This window comes from Populus trichocarpa, chromosome 8 (assembly GCF_000002775.5).
Source record: "Populus trichocarpa isolate Nisqually-1 chromosome 8, P.trichocarpa_v4.1, whole genome shotgun sequence".
Classification (NCBI taxonomy): domain Eukaryota; kingdom Viridiplantae; phylum Streptophyta; class Magnoliopsida; order Malpighiales; family Salicaceae; genus Populus; species Populus trichocarpa.
Genome location: NC_037292.2, coordinates 1,982,713 through 2,000,409, shown reverse-complemented (window position 1 = coordinate 2,000,409; position 17,697 = coordinate 1,982,713). Strand labels below are relative to the sequence as shown.

General features: G+C 33.6%; 1 long non-coding RNA gene across 1 annotated transcript; it reads right to left on the bottom strand.

The window, feature by feature from the left end:
* Positions 1–13,607: 13,607 nt before the first annotated feature.
* LOC112328417 (uncharacterized) lies at positions 13,608–16,501 on the bottom strand. The gene is made up of 2 exons (XR_002983309.2): positions 15,592–16,501; positions 13,608–15,040 (listed from the first exon to the last, which is right to left on the bottom strand). It is a non-coding gene; the product is annotated as an uncharacterized LOC112328417 (long non-coding RNA).
* Positions 16,502–17,697: the final 1,196 nt, after the last annotated feature.

The window sequence follows — 17,697 nt, the reverse complement described above, 5'->3', positions numbered from 1 at the left end:
GAAAATGTTTTCCTTTTATTTTGGATGGAAAGCACTTTTCTGAAATTGTAAAAAAATTAGAAATATCATATTATTTGCTGATTATGTCAAATTTGGTCCTCGAACTTTTGATTGCTATATATTTTGTTTGATTTTTTTTTCAATTTCATCCCTTAAAATTTGATTCTTATATTAACTTTGGTCCTTATTTTTATGATTGTTATTTACTTTTCTCTTATTATTTTTTTAATTGAATTTTTTTATCTATCAAATTTGATCTTCATTCTTTTCATTGTTACTTATTTTATTTAAAATAATTTATGAAATTGTAATTATTATTATTTTAATTTCATCATCGTTCGATTTTTTTATCTGTTAGATTTGATTTCTATTATTTTAATTATTATTTATTTTATTTGAGATAATTTATAAAATTATATTTTTCTCAATTTCATTCTCATTCATCTTTTTAATTTGTAAGATTTGTTTTTTATTATTTTAATAAACTTGAAAAAAAAACATTAATAAACTATTTTCCAGTTCATTTTCCATAACATAACCAAATACTGAAAAATATTTTTCAACATATTTTTTATAACATTATCAAATATTAAAAGATAATTAAATTTATTAGAATTTACTTTCTAAAAAGTTATTTTTTAAAAAAATACTATTTTTCTGCCAACAAACAGCCTAATTATTGAATTTACCGATAAAGGACAAGGGCTGGTCAAATCAAACGGCTTCATTACGTAGCATCACAAATTGATTCTAGCACATGATTTGCCTCATTCGTGCAGAGAGCATTTTCAGCATCATTGTGGATAAGATGCCTGTCCATGTGAGACAGAGCCCATGTACACAGCCAGCTCATCAGTGTTTCATCATGTCACGTGGCTCGCTGTGATTTCCAATTTTATAGATTATCAATGGGAGTTGGCTGACGAATTAGGAAGGCCCCATGATTTGATGACGTGTTTGTCTCTGTGACGGAAAGATTATGAATGTCATCATGGAAATTAGAATTTCAGTATATAGAGAGAGAGTGTAGTTATGTAGTTAAAATTGTATGTTATATTAATTTAAAAGATGATAAATATGGGGTTTGAATTGAAGAGAAAAACTCAAAATAAATTTTTTAAAGTAATTTATTCTTTGTTCATGGAGATATACCTAAAATTTATATTGTCGGTTCTTATTAAGTAAATATTTTTTAGAATTACAATTAAAAATATTTTTTCAATTTTTTTTTAAATTAAAACCACAAAAACTATGCAATAAAAAATATACAAAACTAATGTTGTCATAAGCATAACATTTTGGCTTTTGGAATCAAACTGGCATCGAGGTGCGGTCCATATGTTAAATTTCCCATTTGAAACACAACAAGTTGGGCTGGCAACAAATCGCATTCCATCTATATCCTAGCCTTTAAAGAGCCTTTTCTACTCTTTTATTTTCTGCATGTGTAAGAGGGTGTTTGGTAGTGTGGTAGCGGTTGCTTTTCAAATAATTTTTTATGTCAAAATACATATTAATGATGTTTTTTTATTTTTTAAAAATTATTTTTGACATTAGCACATCAAAACGATCCAAAACGTACAAATTATATTAAATTTTAACAAAAATAAATAAATAAATATTTTAAAAACACGGTTTAAACCACGTTCCCAAACATGTTCTAAGCGGGGTTATCACTTGATCTGCTGAAAACTGTATGATTTTGTACATGTGCTCTCAATGCCAATCAATTGTCAACACATCAGGCTTATGTAAAATTCATGTGTTGAGTGTTAGTTGTAATTCTATTTGTTTTTGTATTTTAAAAGTATTTTTAAAATAATTTAATTTTTCTTTAAATTAATATGTTTTTAATGTGTTTAAATTATTTTGATGCGTTGATATCAAAAATAATTTTAAAAAAATAAAAAAAAATAATATTATTTTAATAAATTTTTAAGTGAAAAATATTTTAAAAAACAACCGCAATTACACTTTCAAACACGCTCTGTGTCAACATCCATGGCCTCACCCATAATAATTAAATCTAAGAGGATATTTATAAATGTGATAATGATTATTTTTAAAAGTAATTTTTGTTAAAAAAATATTAAAAAATATTTTTTTATTTTTAAAAATTTATTTTTTACATTAGATTATTAAAATAATTCAAAAACACTAAAAAAAATAATTTGAAGAAATTTTTTTAAAATTTTAACAAAATACAGGTTGAAATAAATTCTCAAACGGTGTCTAAAACCCATGAGTTATGCAGGTTAACATGTATCAATTAAAATAATATTATTTTATTTTTCTAAAAAAGCAAAATAAACATTTTTTTAAAAAAAAAACCCCTAAAAAAATGCCAAATAAATTTTGATGAGATAAAATTAAGTTGATATTTTTCTAACACCCGAACCAAGCCTCAGTCGAGCATAGATAAACTTACTAGACCAACAAAAGATACCTCCTAGCTAGCTCATAATAAACATGATGTGGTGCATAAACATTGCTATACCAGAAAGAACCAGTGAAGGGATCATACAAATATTTGTTTGCATCTCGCTAGTGTTTTTGTTTTTTTATTCATGTTTGAGGGGTGAGCTTGAGCTTATTGATTGAGCCTTGAGTTGATGCTTTATTCATAGGATAGGAAAAACAGGTAGAGAATATACAGATGCATGCACATTAAGACAAGGCATAGTGATCTATATTTTTTTTTAAGGAAAGAAAATGCATGGCTGGCATAGAAGAGGCATCGTGGACTCATGTAACTAGCACAGAACATATTATTAGGCTGGTTTCTTTACCACATCTAAAATATCTATTAATTTAAATCGGAAAGCAAAAGGATATCCGACACATCATCAAGGTTTTGCAACAGTGAATCTTAAGACCTGATGAGATCCTTACTTATTAAAGGCTGAAGCATTTTAGTTTCACTTTGCTCGAAGGAGGATGACAGATTGTCAACAAGGAATAAAGAATTACAATTGACTTACAAGTCTTTGGAGTAATTTAGAATAATTGCAACCAGATGATTGGTAAAGACACAGAGAAAGACAACCGAGATCAGTAGAACATGTAAAAAACACGTTTTCTGGGAATCAAAGCACTTGTGTTAGACGTGGAGCATCAAGGCGTAACATTTCGTGCCTTTTTCTACATTTGTTTTTCAATGATCAAGGTATTTTTGGATCAAAAACTAATCTTCAATCGATAAGCACTTGTGAATCTCTTGGATTTTTTGCGAGCAACTTTGAAATTTCATGGAAACAGACAAATTTGATCAGTGTTAGTGTCCCCACAGTTTTTGGCTTAAAAAACTGTTGGTAACTGGTAAGGTAGGTCAATACTTTTCCCCGAGTTCCATGACAGGACCTCAAGCATGGAGTCAATAAATATATGAGAGGGAGTACACCTACCCATCATATGCAGTAAAGGTTTAAATTTCTAACCTTTTAGTACTGCAGCTTTAGTGCTTTTCAAAACACTTGAGGTTGCAAAGTCACCAGACCATCGAAATGCATTGAAAAAAGCACCGGCGGTTTGGATCCTGCGATTCCTGTCATGTTTTCTCTACGTGATTCTACCATATTCGTTGAATTTAAAACCACTGGATTCAAATCATGCTAAGGATGTCTAATGCCATGCTCTTTATGCAGCCTAATGTCATCTGCTATCCAGGACTCGAATACGAACTGTTTTGAAAACGCTAGTTCTGTACACAAACAACTACATGAGAAGAGCATCCATTAACCGAAAAAGGATGAGCGTAGTGGGAGACCAGAGAAAAAGACTCATGTCATGTGTCATTCAAGTTTTTATTAGAAAAAAGGCCCCCCATATTTTCTACAGTAGTTCACAAAACACTAAGCGTGATTCTAAAAGTATCTTTGGTATTGCGGTAGCTGTTGTGGTTGTGGTTTGAAAAAAATTATTTTATAAAAAGTATTTTTAGTTGAGGTTGGTTTGGAAAAATATATGTTTGGTTAAAATTGTGGTTGAAATTGAGGTTGAACAAAAAAACATAGTTTTGAAACCCGAACCGGCCCGGCGGGTCGACCATGGGACCCGGTCGACCCAGGCCTGGAACCGGTCCGGGTCTAAGTAAAAACCCGTTTGGGAGTTGGCCCGGAGAAACCTGGTCGACCCGGGTAAACCCGGTTGAGACCCGGCTCCCTTCCTAATAAAGAAAGGCAAAAGTAGTCTTGTACGATCTAATCTCCAACAAATGGCCTTAACGCATTTTTGACAAGTACTCAACAAATAGCCTCTCCAAATCCTCATCTGAAATCTTCATCTTCCTTTCCTCTTCATCATTACCCATTTCCATTCCCACGTTCAGCTTGAAAAGGGCATGCTAGATATGTTTATGTTGGAATTGATGGAGCACTTTCTGGCTCAGCTGCAACCTCATTAGAAGAAGGTTTGTAATCGACTACCTCTTCTTCAAAACTCTTCTTCCTAACAGTTGATCTGCGACATCTTTCTTATTCATGCTACTAGTAAAGAGAAGGTTTGGATGTCAGGATCTCATTACTAGAAGTACCCACCCCCCCTACTGTGGCAACCAAGTGCCCTTGCACCAGCTTGAAAAACCTAATCAATTGATTCTTTTCCATTAGTGAAAGATTTGATCTTTTGGGGTAAGGAAGAGGAAATTTCAAATCGGAGGGGAAGACAAATTTCATCTCATTAAGTCAATTTGACAATGAAGCCCACATGAGCTCCTCCTCAACCATCCCCTACCTGTGATTAATAATTTTTCCTTTTTTTTATTAATTTTTTTGGGTTGACCCGGGTCAACCCATGTGACTCGTGACCCGATCATTAGACCAGGTCAATTACCGGGTTGAGTTTCAAAACTATGACAAAAAATATTTTAATGTGTTTGGTTAAAAAAATGTTTTTCAAATTGAGGTTATATATATATATATATATTGATGGTTTTTAAGTTAAATATTGTAGATTTAACTACTGTTATTACATCATGAAATAAATAATATTGATTTCAAATATTTTTTATCATTCCATTAAACTATGTGCAATTTCATCACGTACAAAATCTATCAAACAATAACTATATTTTTCATGGTTTCTTAAGCGCGCAACAACAAAAACTGAATTTTTTGTTACGTCATCAAGCAATCTCCTTCTAATTTTTCGAATAAAACACAAAAAAAAAAACAATTTTTTTTCACTGTGAACAGTGCCAAGTGAATAGCACTGTTCACTTCAAGGGTACTGTTCACTCTTGAAGTGAACAGTGCCGAGGTGAATTAATTCAGTGTCTATGTAAATTAATTTACTTGGGCATTAGATACGGATGCGTGAGAAGCAGCTGAGAGTTGCTTCTCACGAAACAATGTTTTAAAACGGGCTCCACATATACAATAATTCATGTTTTATTGTTACTAAAAGCATTGATTACATGGTTTGCGTTAAAAGCACCCGCAGCTGTGTAAACAAACGTTCAAGTGACTGAATCACATAGCATACAGTTCTTTTAGGAATAATATAGCAGAAAGGTGAAGAGGCAAATGCAAGTGAACCATGCAAAACACGTACATTCCTGTATAGAAGAATCTTTTGACGTTTTAACTTTATTCGTGATGAATCTTCTTTGATAAATTATGTTCTTAATCTTGTCCAGATCAAGCCATCTGTACATAATGCATTCCACGTGTAAATCACAAGAACAATTTTCTAAGAAAACCATGTTTCACCTGTCCAAATCACACAGTTTGAATGATTGCCCTGAATTCATTATTACAATCACAGTAGCAAAGATAAACATCAAAGCAACAGTCAAAGCACCAAGTATGATTTATGCACTGAGTTCATTCATGGAAAGAAAATAGAAGTGTTTTTTTTCCTACACAACTTACAAATCTTCTCTCTCAATTATTGTCAGTAAGATAGGCTGTTCAATTTAGATGAACGGAAAACGTTCGTTGTTGCATTCAAGTTGGGGTCGGAAAATCATGGAATGAGAACAAATTGTCCTGAACTAGAAGACGTAAATAGTCAGTATGAGTGGCATGATTATACTTGAACCTTAAAACCATTTGCAAGTATGTCTCGGTAGGCCAAGAGAAATTGGACTCGTCTCAAAGCTCTCATAATTCTGTCTTCCTCGTCAACTGATATTTTATCTCCATCACAATGTCTCTCCTTGTGTGAATGGTTCTATTCGTCCACGTTTTTGACAGACAACTTCATCAATGAGAGTATAGAAGCTAACTATCGAGTTCCTCCAATTCCTAGCACCACTCAAAGGATTAGAAACAATCCTTGTCTCGCATAAAACTTATCATGAGAAGCCTAAAATTCAAGTGTGACATCATGCTGTTGCAAACGTGGACAATGCCTGTGGGTGAAGTTTCCTTTTCATTTTCTTTCCCTTCACCAAACTGCAAGGTTGTGAGTTACCAAGCTGCCCGACTCCATGGAATGAAGAGAGTAAGCGAGGCTAATGGACAAATACGGTGCTACAGTCAGACTAGTGGTGTCGGAGAGACTGATTAACTTCACTCTATTTCTCCCCAGAGGATTCAATTACTTAGCTTTCCCCACAGAAGGTATCGAGGAAAGACAGAAAGTAAGAAAGGCAATAAATAAGCATACTGTAAAATTACAGAGACAATATAGATAACAGCAGAGGAAGCGTGGAGTTCATGAACATACCTTTCAAAGTTTTAATCGAAATTCATCAGAAACATCATAAGATTGTTTCACGTGTCTACAAATTAATAGTCAACAGTTGTTTTGATTGATCAGAACTTTCTACTGTTCGAGAGCCTTCAATATTGAACAAATTGACGAGGCCCTTTTATAAATGTGGGTGATTCTTTGACTCGTCAAAATCTCATGAGTGTTTTTGTTAACCGTGGACGCCCGATAAGCCACAATGTCCATCACATACAAAGTTCAGTGTCATTAGAGTTTGCACGAAGCTAGCGACACCAAAAATGATTCCAACTAACCTTTTGCTGCTGTTGCTGTGACTCTATTTCTTCAGATATTATCAACCAAAGACCGATACGCCAAAGAAACCCACGTATTCTGTCCTAAATTTATTAACGCCACAGGTCTGTCATCAGGGGTGCCCTGCATGCCAAGAATTCAGTTCACCGTCATCGTGTGTCAAAAATGCTCAGCCCACAATGTAATGTCCTTTTATTTTATACATTCTAATAAAATATCAAACACTCGGCGGGTAAATATTTAGTTAAATTTCCCTCACCATGTCACGTATTGCACCAAATGAATGACCCATTCATTCTTCCTTGCAACAGCCATCTACTACAGATGTGAATATACGTGATCAAATCTCCAGCTCCAGCTCTATCTCAAAACATTTTTGAGGTTGTTATGGATTGGAAATATTTTATTGATTGACCGAGTGATAGGAGCAGACTGAAAAACCTAAATCAACAATATAGCAAATAATAGCCTTCATGACAAGAAACTATAGAGCATGTACTAGGTTACTTGGTTTACATGAACTGCAACTCTGCAAGTACTTCGGTATGTATATTACACGAGAAAATTTAACGTGCAACTTATAATTATTTCATATGTATCAACTATCATGCGCAGTTGGGAAGCTCATTCCATCTTTTAGATGGCTCACTGCTGTGGGGCAAAACCATTTCAGCATGTTTAGACCCAATACCTGATCAAAAGCAGATTACTTAGCTACTTATAGGATGAAAAGAACAAGAACACAAGGATACAGTGAGACCGGGGTGATATTTTTGTAGACACTAAGGTTAAATGGATGTCGATAACTCTGTCCAGATTTCCTGGCCAACCACGCAGCCAGTATTCCTTCATAGTGCTGGCAATGACCCATTCTAGATATCATCAAAAAATAAATTGGGTTGCATATCTGACTATACAATTGAAAACTTAATTCTATGGTCATCATATTGCGAGTGATGAGATAAATATGTTAAGCCAAAAGAGTTCCAATTGTTATGCTCAAGCAAAACATCATTGCTCCAGAAACAGCCTAAAATACATAGATTGTCAGATTTCTTAATAAGCCCCGGTAACTAAAAACAGTATATTGTATGAAAACTCAAGAAAGAACAGATATTAAGAGAAGGGACATTGTGTCAGGAACCACTAACATGCAATTATCTGTACTAGCTGATAGGAATAATTTAGACAAGGTTTACTCAAGTGCCATATGCCTGTCTAAAATTGATTCATTGGCTGAATAAAAACCAAAAGATTCCTGGCTTCAATTTACTTTCTAAGCAATCTTGTGAAACATTTTTCAAAATTTTGAGTTATGAGAATGATGATGGAGAAGTTTAAGACTTTTTAGATGCTATTCAGAACCATTCTAGCAGTGTGTATTGCAAAAACTGTCATTCCGACCACAATCTATGGTGGTCAGTGGCCATGTTTGACCTTGCAAGTTGTTGTCCTTCATATGATATGGTCTCGCATATCTAGAATTTAAGTCGTAAAGACTAAAGAGCAGAAAAGCATGGATCACAAAACTTTAGATCTTGTTTGGGTTTTTACTCTTATAAGGGAATGGACCTGATCATGTGGCAAAACGACTCCCAAAAAAAGAACTGCAATCAAAAGGCTGCCGTACAAGATTAAAATACCCACACACAAGAAAAAAAGTCTTCATAGGAATCCTTCCGCTGAAATCCCAGTTCTTTTGGAATGCACAGCTGATTATCATGACCTGAGCATGCAAAAAGCTTCTAAGACGACGATGGTCCAGCAATCAAATTAGAAAATGAAATGAAAACCAAAATCATCATTCTTCTTATCGTCCCTTGTCATGGAAACCACCTAGAAGCTAAACTTGAGCCAACAAAAGAACAAATCATTCACTAAAACCACCATATACCTAAATAATTCACAGTAAATTAATTAACAAATAAATCATCAAACAATAGCGCAGCCCAGAAAGCGCAAGGTTTCAATCTTTGCACAGCAGGTATGAATTTACTTCCTCATTCTAACACAAAAGACATAAATAATTGAACTTTACTCCTAAATATATACACATATCCTTCCCTTGATTTCTCATCGGCCAAGCCAAAACCAAAGAATATAACATTATAAACCAAATCTAAAACACAAACAATGACACTCAAGATTTCACCTTTCTTCTTTTTCCTCGATTTTATCAAAAATAAAATAAAAGGACACCAAACACATCACTATTCAGACACGTACAATAATAAAAAGAGATGAAATTTATGATGTTCACTCATATAGTAATTACATTATTGAGTGGTTCTTGATGTGGTGGGACAACAGCGCCTTCAGCATCAGGAACATAAGGAGAAGGGACATAGCTAGGTTCGGTTAGAACAAAAACATGAAAGGTGAAAAGACATAAAGAAACCTTAATAGTAAAGATCATAGTATTCCAAGTCCCAGCTGAGCTCTGTAACCCAACTCAATCTTCAATAATTAAGAAAACTGTTAGGTAATAAACAAAAACACACTAGAAACTGGGATAAAAAAGAATCTCTTCCACTTGATTGAGAATTTTCGGGATCTTTCTCGTTCAGAAGCAGAGGTTTTACCGTCTGATTATCACAAGCCAGTGCAGTTGTTTTTGTACTTTTGTTGCTGGAGAGGAAGTTAAGGTGAATTCAAAGTGGCTTCAAGGGATTACTAATTTTGGTCTTATATGGCCACCAGGCCCAGTACCATGAAATGGCTCTAGTGATATTATGGATCAAGTGAGTGGGCTTGGCTGATTCTCGCTACAGTTTTCGTGGGTATCGAAATTAGGGAGTAGAACATTCTTAAGGCGGATTGAATATGGGCCGTGCTCTATCTAGCCCAAATTATATTTCGTAATATTTCGGATGTGGGACGGATGGAATTCGAGGGGTGCAAAAAATGGAGGTAGGCATCCAACAAATTAGGTTAAATTGCAATCATTGTAAGAGGCGATTCTTCTATGGTGGCCCAACCTTGGTGCACGGTGCACCAAAGGCTAAAAGTGTTACGTTGAGGGTAAAAATAGTACATTGCAATAAAAGCTGTTTTCAATAATTTCTCATTGTCAAAGATCACAGTAGGTTTTCACCATCTAATTTTCTAGGGTTTCTTTTTGATCCATGCAATTCTAGACCGCCCTTTTTGAACCAGCCTACTCTTTAACTGGCATTTGAAGATTGTCTTCCACTAGCCTAACAAAATCTGGTGTAACGTCAATTAATGGAAATAACTTTTTTTTCCCAGAAAATTTAAACACAAAAAGTACAGAATGTGGAGACCATTATGTCTGTTGGGTCTTGAGGCTACGTAGCAAAACCTACACAATTATCAAAGTTTAGCCCTTTACACAAGCTATGCGTGGTTGTACTGTCATCCTTCTTGTGGCCTCAAATTACACGTACAAAGTTGATTGTTATGATCATTCAATTTCGATATCATTTTGCATTTGCCATTATACATGTTGAGTAGGGATCACACCCCCACAATGAAATAAATATCATCATCATGTTCTGCCGTGGGGACCCTTGATTTTCTCCACTCATGGACCCAGAGATCTATTGCTCCACCTTGCGATCCTACAGGATTTAATTGACTATTTTGAAATGATGTAACCTTATGGTTACAACGATATGTAAAAGTGGAATTCGACCACACAGAACATTTCAAATAATTAATAATGTTTTAACTTTTGTTTTTACTGCTCATAGTTTTTACTCTAGATCATAAATTTTACACGTACACTCGCGTTTGTTTTTCCTTTTATTACAGTGATCTTTCATTGAATTCCAACTTATCAATCCAAGGTGAAGATCAAACATATTTGTTAGCACAGCCAAGCCTCAAGAAAGTTAGAGATCTTATACCCACGTTATGATCATTGACAGCAAGGGCTAGAAAGGTACAAGGGTATGAAATGTGACAATATTCCTTAATGTTAGTCTAAATGGTATGAAATGAGACCTGAGAAAGGTACAATTCTGTTTCTGCTATGCGCTGAACTCATCGGGCCGGTGAGCAATGGGAGGATAATAAATAGTGAAGTGGCAGAATACATTGATTTTAAAACTCTGTGCACTAACACTGGTTTTTGTGAATTATTAGAATCTCTATTATGTCAAAATTAAGACAGCTAACTGTCCAGAGCACGCACGTAGTTTTATTTACATGTACATATGAGGCAATTCGAATAGCTGTCTTGGCTAGTGATTATTTGTGGTCTTTGCTTTCACTATTTCCAATTTGCTTTCTTTTTTGTTTTCCTAATATATATATTTTAGAGGCAAATCTCAAACATGATCTAATAAGTTCTGGAGGATGTGGTGAACGTACAATCCCAGAATTAGATTTCCAAATAATTAAGACAATATAGAGAGAGTGAGATCCTATGCATGATTTGATATATAACTTGGTTGGAATTGCTCGATCGATTAATTAAAATGATTTTTCACTTTTTCTTCACTCCCTCTCCTTAGGATCATCGAAGAGAAAGTGAGGAACTAGAATAAGTGCAAGAAATCAAATGGACTTGTGCAATGTGATAGAACAAAAAATAAATATTCGGTATAAATGGACTGGTTCCATGTGATAGAACAAAAATATATATAACTTCTTACTCCCTACAGTTAGCTCTCTCTTCTACTTAAACATCCTTTCAATTTTTTGGTACATTATCAAGCAATTGTCTTATCATCACCAAATGTAAAACAAAATTATTATTTTTCTTAACAACAGCAGCTCTTGCATTAATTCACTCGAAGAAAAATGCGGTAAATCAAAACTAGACTTTAATTTCCAGTGGGAGTTTTCCTTATCAAATGTCGCTCTATAAGTTTATAAGACACCACATATATATGTGTGGTTGGAACAGGCACTGAAATATAGGAAATAGGTTGTTGAATCAGTAAAACCGATAAAATCCTAATTATTTGATTTACAATTCTACGATTTTTGAATTTTGGGTTAAGAAGAAATTTGGGCTTGATGATGTCTCAAAAAATCCAGATAGTTTAGGAATATGGCTCATAAATTGGATAATCGGTTAATCAATTAGTCTTGACAATCTTATTCATTCTCCTTGGTCAAAGTGGTTAATATATAGTTTATACTTAGTACTTGGTAGTTTAAGGGGACTTGTGACTAGTACTTGCAAAAAGTATTTTTTGGTGGAGGTGAAGACTCTCCGATACTTAAATATATATTTTTTTAGAGAGAGAAAATACAATAATATTCTAGAGAGAGATACTCTGAAAATATATATGCAGTAGAGAATAAAGATTGTGAATATTTGTTCTGAATGTCTCATAATGTATTTATAACTAACGAGTCTTGATATTTTGTGAAGAAAAGGGTCTAGAGTATGATTTTACCCTAATAACATTTAATGAGGGATAAATATCCCTTACATTTATATTAATGTTTGATGAAAATACAGTGGGTTCCTAAAGAACTTTTATACTCCTAAAAAGTGTAAAGAGATTAGGGTTCAGGACGTCAAATATAGTTGAACTCATAGAAATTGAGCTCTTTCTCTAAGCTAAATCCAAGGGAGGTGTGCCCTTCCCTTAGTGAACCTAAAGGGAGGTTGGGTTCGTCCCTAACATGCTCAAGGGAGGAGGGTCATCCCTTTCGGCATGCCCCGGAGAGGATGTTCATTCCTTTGGGTACGTATACCTAGAGAGGATAATCTGGTCATTTTCTTGGGCATGTCTAGGAAGGAAGATTATTCTTTTGAGCATGCCCAGGGAGGATGATCTGGTCATTCTCGTGGGTGTGTCTAGGAAGAATACTCATTCTTTTGGGTGTACCTCGGGGAGGATGGTCTGGTCATTTCCTTGGACATACCTAGGGAAAATACTTATTTCCTTAAGTGTACCCAGAGCTTGGCATACTATCACAGCCAATCGTGGTTGGATCTAGCTAGCGCCACACCCAGCGGGCCTTCACTGAAATGTGCTTGTGTTTCAGAAAATTTATACTTGTAAATCTTTTTTGAGTCGGTGTTTTTTGGTAAAGATATATAGATAAAAACTTGGTTTATCATGACTACTTTTGGACTTCCATAAGTGGATGGTTTAGAGCAGGTATATGACAAGTATGATCCGATAATATGACCTTAATTCTTGGTATTGTGAAAGTCTCTGATCTAATTCTACTTTGATGAAACCTTATATATATCATAGAATGACTTGATATACTTGAGAATGTTTCCTGTCTGATTCTATTTTAATGAAACCTTATATATCATAGAATGACTTGATATACTTAAGAATGCTTCCTGTCTGGAACGAACATTAATTTTTCTTTGGTTCAGTATGACCAAGCCTTGTTTCGCATGATCGAAGTAGCAGTTCATGGACACAAGTACGATTAAACTACATATCTACGATTAATAGTAAATGAATTGGTTGCAGTAGCCAGAGAAATGATCAATTGCTAATATTTTTGCTTGAGTATAGGTATATATATTTTCATTTTATTGCTTATTATTTAGGGTTTGTAAGATCTTATGATTTATAATCTGATCTTGTGATACAATTTTTAAAATCCCTTAACGATCTTAGTTGAAAAAAAATTCATTTCAAACCTTGTGTGTGTGTGTGTGTGTGTGTACAGGTGAAAGTGGAAGACTGACATGCACATCCAAAATTGCATTATGTTCAAATGCAAACAAGCATTCGTAGCAAAGTTGATTTGCTATGATCACATGGTAGACTATACTATTGATTTTCCCCCTATGTACCAGTGGACCTTAACAAGAAAGAATGATTCTCTACTCTCGCCTTTCACATGTCAATTGACACCAGTTTTTGTCTCAAAGTGCCCCCACATGACATGGCTTAAGATTCTTCTTCAAATCCATGACTGTTAAAGAAATACCTGTATTAGATCACAGACACAGGAGCACTCTTTTGGTTCTGTCTAAGTCATATCCAACTGGAATTACACCACCAGAAAACAAAATTAGATTACCTGAGCCACTGACCTGTATTAGTCCCATTGAGAAAAAATGTCAAGCAGAAGTTCAAACATTAATGCAACTCCAAGAATTAAGATGATTCTCTTTGTTGCAGCTTCTGCAATATACAATATACTTATACGCATATCATAATACAGATGATCACAAAATTTTGATGGAAAAATCTTAATATCTCCTGCCTAATTAACAGGCTAAACTCAAGTAGGAATTAAGTAGTCCTAAACCAATTAATTGGTGAGAATATATATACCCTATATATCTTAACAATTAAACTCTGTAGTCTGTCCAAAAATTACCATGAGCCCATGTTCACTACACGAATAAGGTGGAAAAACAATGCAAGTCACTTAGAATCATAATAATGTTCTTTTTTCTCGCTGAGTTACAGCTAGCTAACGCTCTCTATTGTTTTATTGTCCGTTTTGCGTGTGGGACATTCAGTCACCTTAAGTCTGACTGTAAAAATGTCCTTAAGGGATACTGTGTGAATTAATTGAATAATAATGTGTTCTCTTCCATATTCTTCATGCACATTAAAGCTCAACATAGAGTTCGTTACAGATTCCTTTAGAAGGTCTCCAAAATGAGAAGGATGGGATCTATAGGAAATGACTGCAAGATACCCAAATAAAATATTATTTATGCAATGGTTCAGATTCGGACAAAAATAGAGGAAACAACAAAAGCATATTTATATGTATACGTACTGCAAGCTGCTTGGACATGCATGTTCATGGTGAGTAAAGCAAGTAATGTATATGAAAATACTAAACAGGCAAAATGAAAGATCATAGAAATGCGTCGCATTTGTTTTTTCCTTTGACTGATCCACAAGGAATAGTAGTTTACATAGAATCTGGAATCATGAAGGGAACAAAAGAGAAACGAATTAATGCAGCAAATGAAATGTGGTTGCTTAATCATATGTTTCAAGGGAGCACGCTTAACGAGGAATGATCATCTTGTTGATTGTATATGTGAAGGAGCTAGCCATATGAAAAGGAGTGAGTGTGTCAAGAAGCTCTCCACCATTACTTGTAGGTTGCTCCACGATCAAGCTTGGATATGCATATACGGAAACTCTAAGCTCTAAGATAATCATTGATTAGCGTAGTGTCAATATTGAAAGAACTCAATAATCAAACACATACACAACTATGGCATATACAAAGTTCAAATTTATAACAAGGGCTAAATTTCTTTAGCCATTCAAATTAACTAACAAAACCCTGAACTTCAAGAACTAAGTTCATCTTTAGAAATAATTACCTTGCTAATACATTAAAACATGCACAAATTAAAGGGTATTTTGAAACTAGTATGATCACAACCAAAGATGACATGAAAGGACTAATTTATATATGCTACTCCTAGGGGTATTTAAAACCAGTATAATCACAACCAATATTACGACAACAAAAGGGACTAATTTCAGTACTTTCCTATCTATTATATGTATATGCTATTCATGTACGTCTTTCACATGTGTGTCAACAATAAAAAGGAAATCCAAATTCCAATTCCACATAGAATCCTATATTTGGATCAATCATAGCACACAGTAGTACTGTTTACTTAAGGCTTGTACTAACTAAAAGTAAAACAAATATATATAGTAAAAAAAGGATCGGGGCTTTTACCTTGTTCAGAAGCGGAAAAACGTAGATCCAACTACTTCAGGGATATATGTATATATAGTCATTTATGGCTGATGCAGCATCATCAAGATTCTCACCTACAATGATTATACATTGCTAGCTAGCTACATAGCTGTATAGCTTCGGTACATCTATTTGAATGTGAATCTTGATGATGCTGCACCTGCAAACAATGACAGTTGAATGTTGTCGATCCATGTCCATGCATATTCGATTGTTGAAAAGACTTGTTACATGAATTCAGTAAAAGGTAGAGACAAAAGTTGGAGCAAGGAGAGAGCACGAGAGCAACAGAGCTCAGACTGAGAGAGATCTATGTATCTACTTTTTAAGTATAAGTGGCAACTAACAAATGGTTTCCAAGGATCCCTACACAAAAGAACCCTGTATATACCTCTGAAGAACAGTAAAACCCAGAAATTTATGAAGAAAACAAAATCACTCAAAACCAACATCTCTGCCTCTCTCTCTTTTTTTGTAATTCATGGTTTTGGGGTTTCTAGATTTTTTTTTGTGGGTTATATAGATATAGTTACAAGTAGGGAAAAAAAAAGAAGAGGAAATTCGGAAACAAGAAAAAGAAGATATCTTTTCCCTTAGAAAAAAATTAAAACAAACTGGCAACCATCAAAAAAGAATCCGTAAAGAAAAGAAATTGGAAATCGAACAAATAAACAAAAAAATCTTCGAAATTAACAACAACCATTAGAGAAACAGAGCGGACAAAAACATAAAAGAATATAACTCCAAATGAACTTGAAGCAGCGATCATAAATCAAAGTGACAGAAGTAAGAAGAAGAGGGAATAGAGAGGTCGAGATCTAGCCCTTAATACTGGGAAAAAACGAAGGAAAGAAGGGAGGGGGGAAGAGAGGGAGAGAGAGGAGTTGGAGTAGGTGAGGAGAAGGGGTTTTGAGGTTCTTATATACACACGATGGTTTGATTCTTAAACGAGTTCTTCCGTGACTCGAGGGTGTATGGAAGTTCTGTATCTTTTTCCTTTATTTTCTAGGGTTTGTTTCTTTTTTTGATAATTAATTGTAAATTAAGAAAATAAAAGTTGAAATAGAATTTTCTTTTTTCTTGGTAGAAAAACATGTATGATATTTTTCTAGTAAAGTACTAGATAGGGTTGTAGTATCCCCACTCCATAATTTATTAATCACAATTCATGATAATTAAAAATAATGACATTAATGAGAGCTAGCGTTACATTTATATGTAAAAATATAGCTATAGAAAGTCTTGTTTTGTAACCAGCTGGATATTTTAATTTTATCTTTTTTTAATTAATTATTATATACCACCATCTTTATTTTTATTTTTTTTTGAAAAAACATTACGGTCGTGCTAGTACACCGCATATCTTTCCTTGATAAAGAATTTTTTTTTATCATCCAAATATTATCCATCAATAAAATATTTATTCCAAAAATACAATATAATATATATAGTAATTAAAATTCTATGCGCTTCAGTTTATATACTTCTGTTTTTTATTTGAATTAATTTTGAAATTTAATACTTAGAATGGAATATTTCAATAGATTTTGATTATGTTAAAATAAGATATTTTATAATTACATTAAAATAAAAGGGGCAATAGAGTCTATGAATAAAACGTGTAATAAATATGGAAAGCGATTGACAATTCGTCCAATGAGAATAACACCACCCAATAAACATCAATGTCGAATTCACATAAGATTATTGGACATTATTGTGGGGGAGAAAAAAGAGATTGTTTATAAATTATGACTATATATATATATATATATATATATATATATATATATATATATATATATATATATATATATGGAGTACTTAAAAGTTGGTATTTTATTGTTTGTAAATTAAATCAAGCATTCCATATATGGAGTACTTAAAAGTTGGAATTTTACCGTTTGGAAATTAAATCAAGCATTCCATAAATGGAATTATATTCGTTCTTTATTTGATAATCAAGGATGTTGTCGAAATGTTTGTACTGTTGAGGTTAATAATTAGTTCTTTATTATTTAAATAGTATTAAATACGCATCTCTTTAATTATTAATCTAGGGTATTCGTAATTTTAAAATTTAAA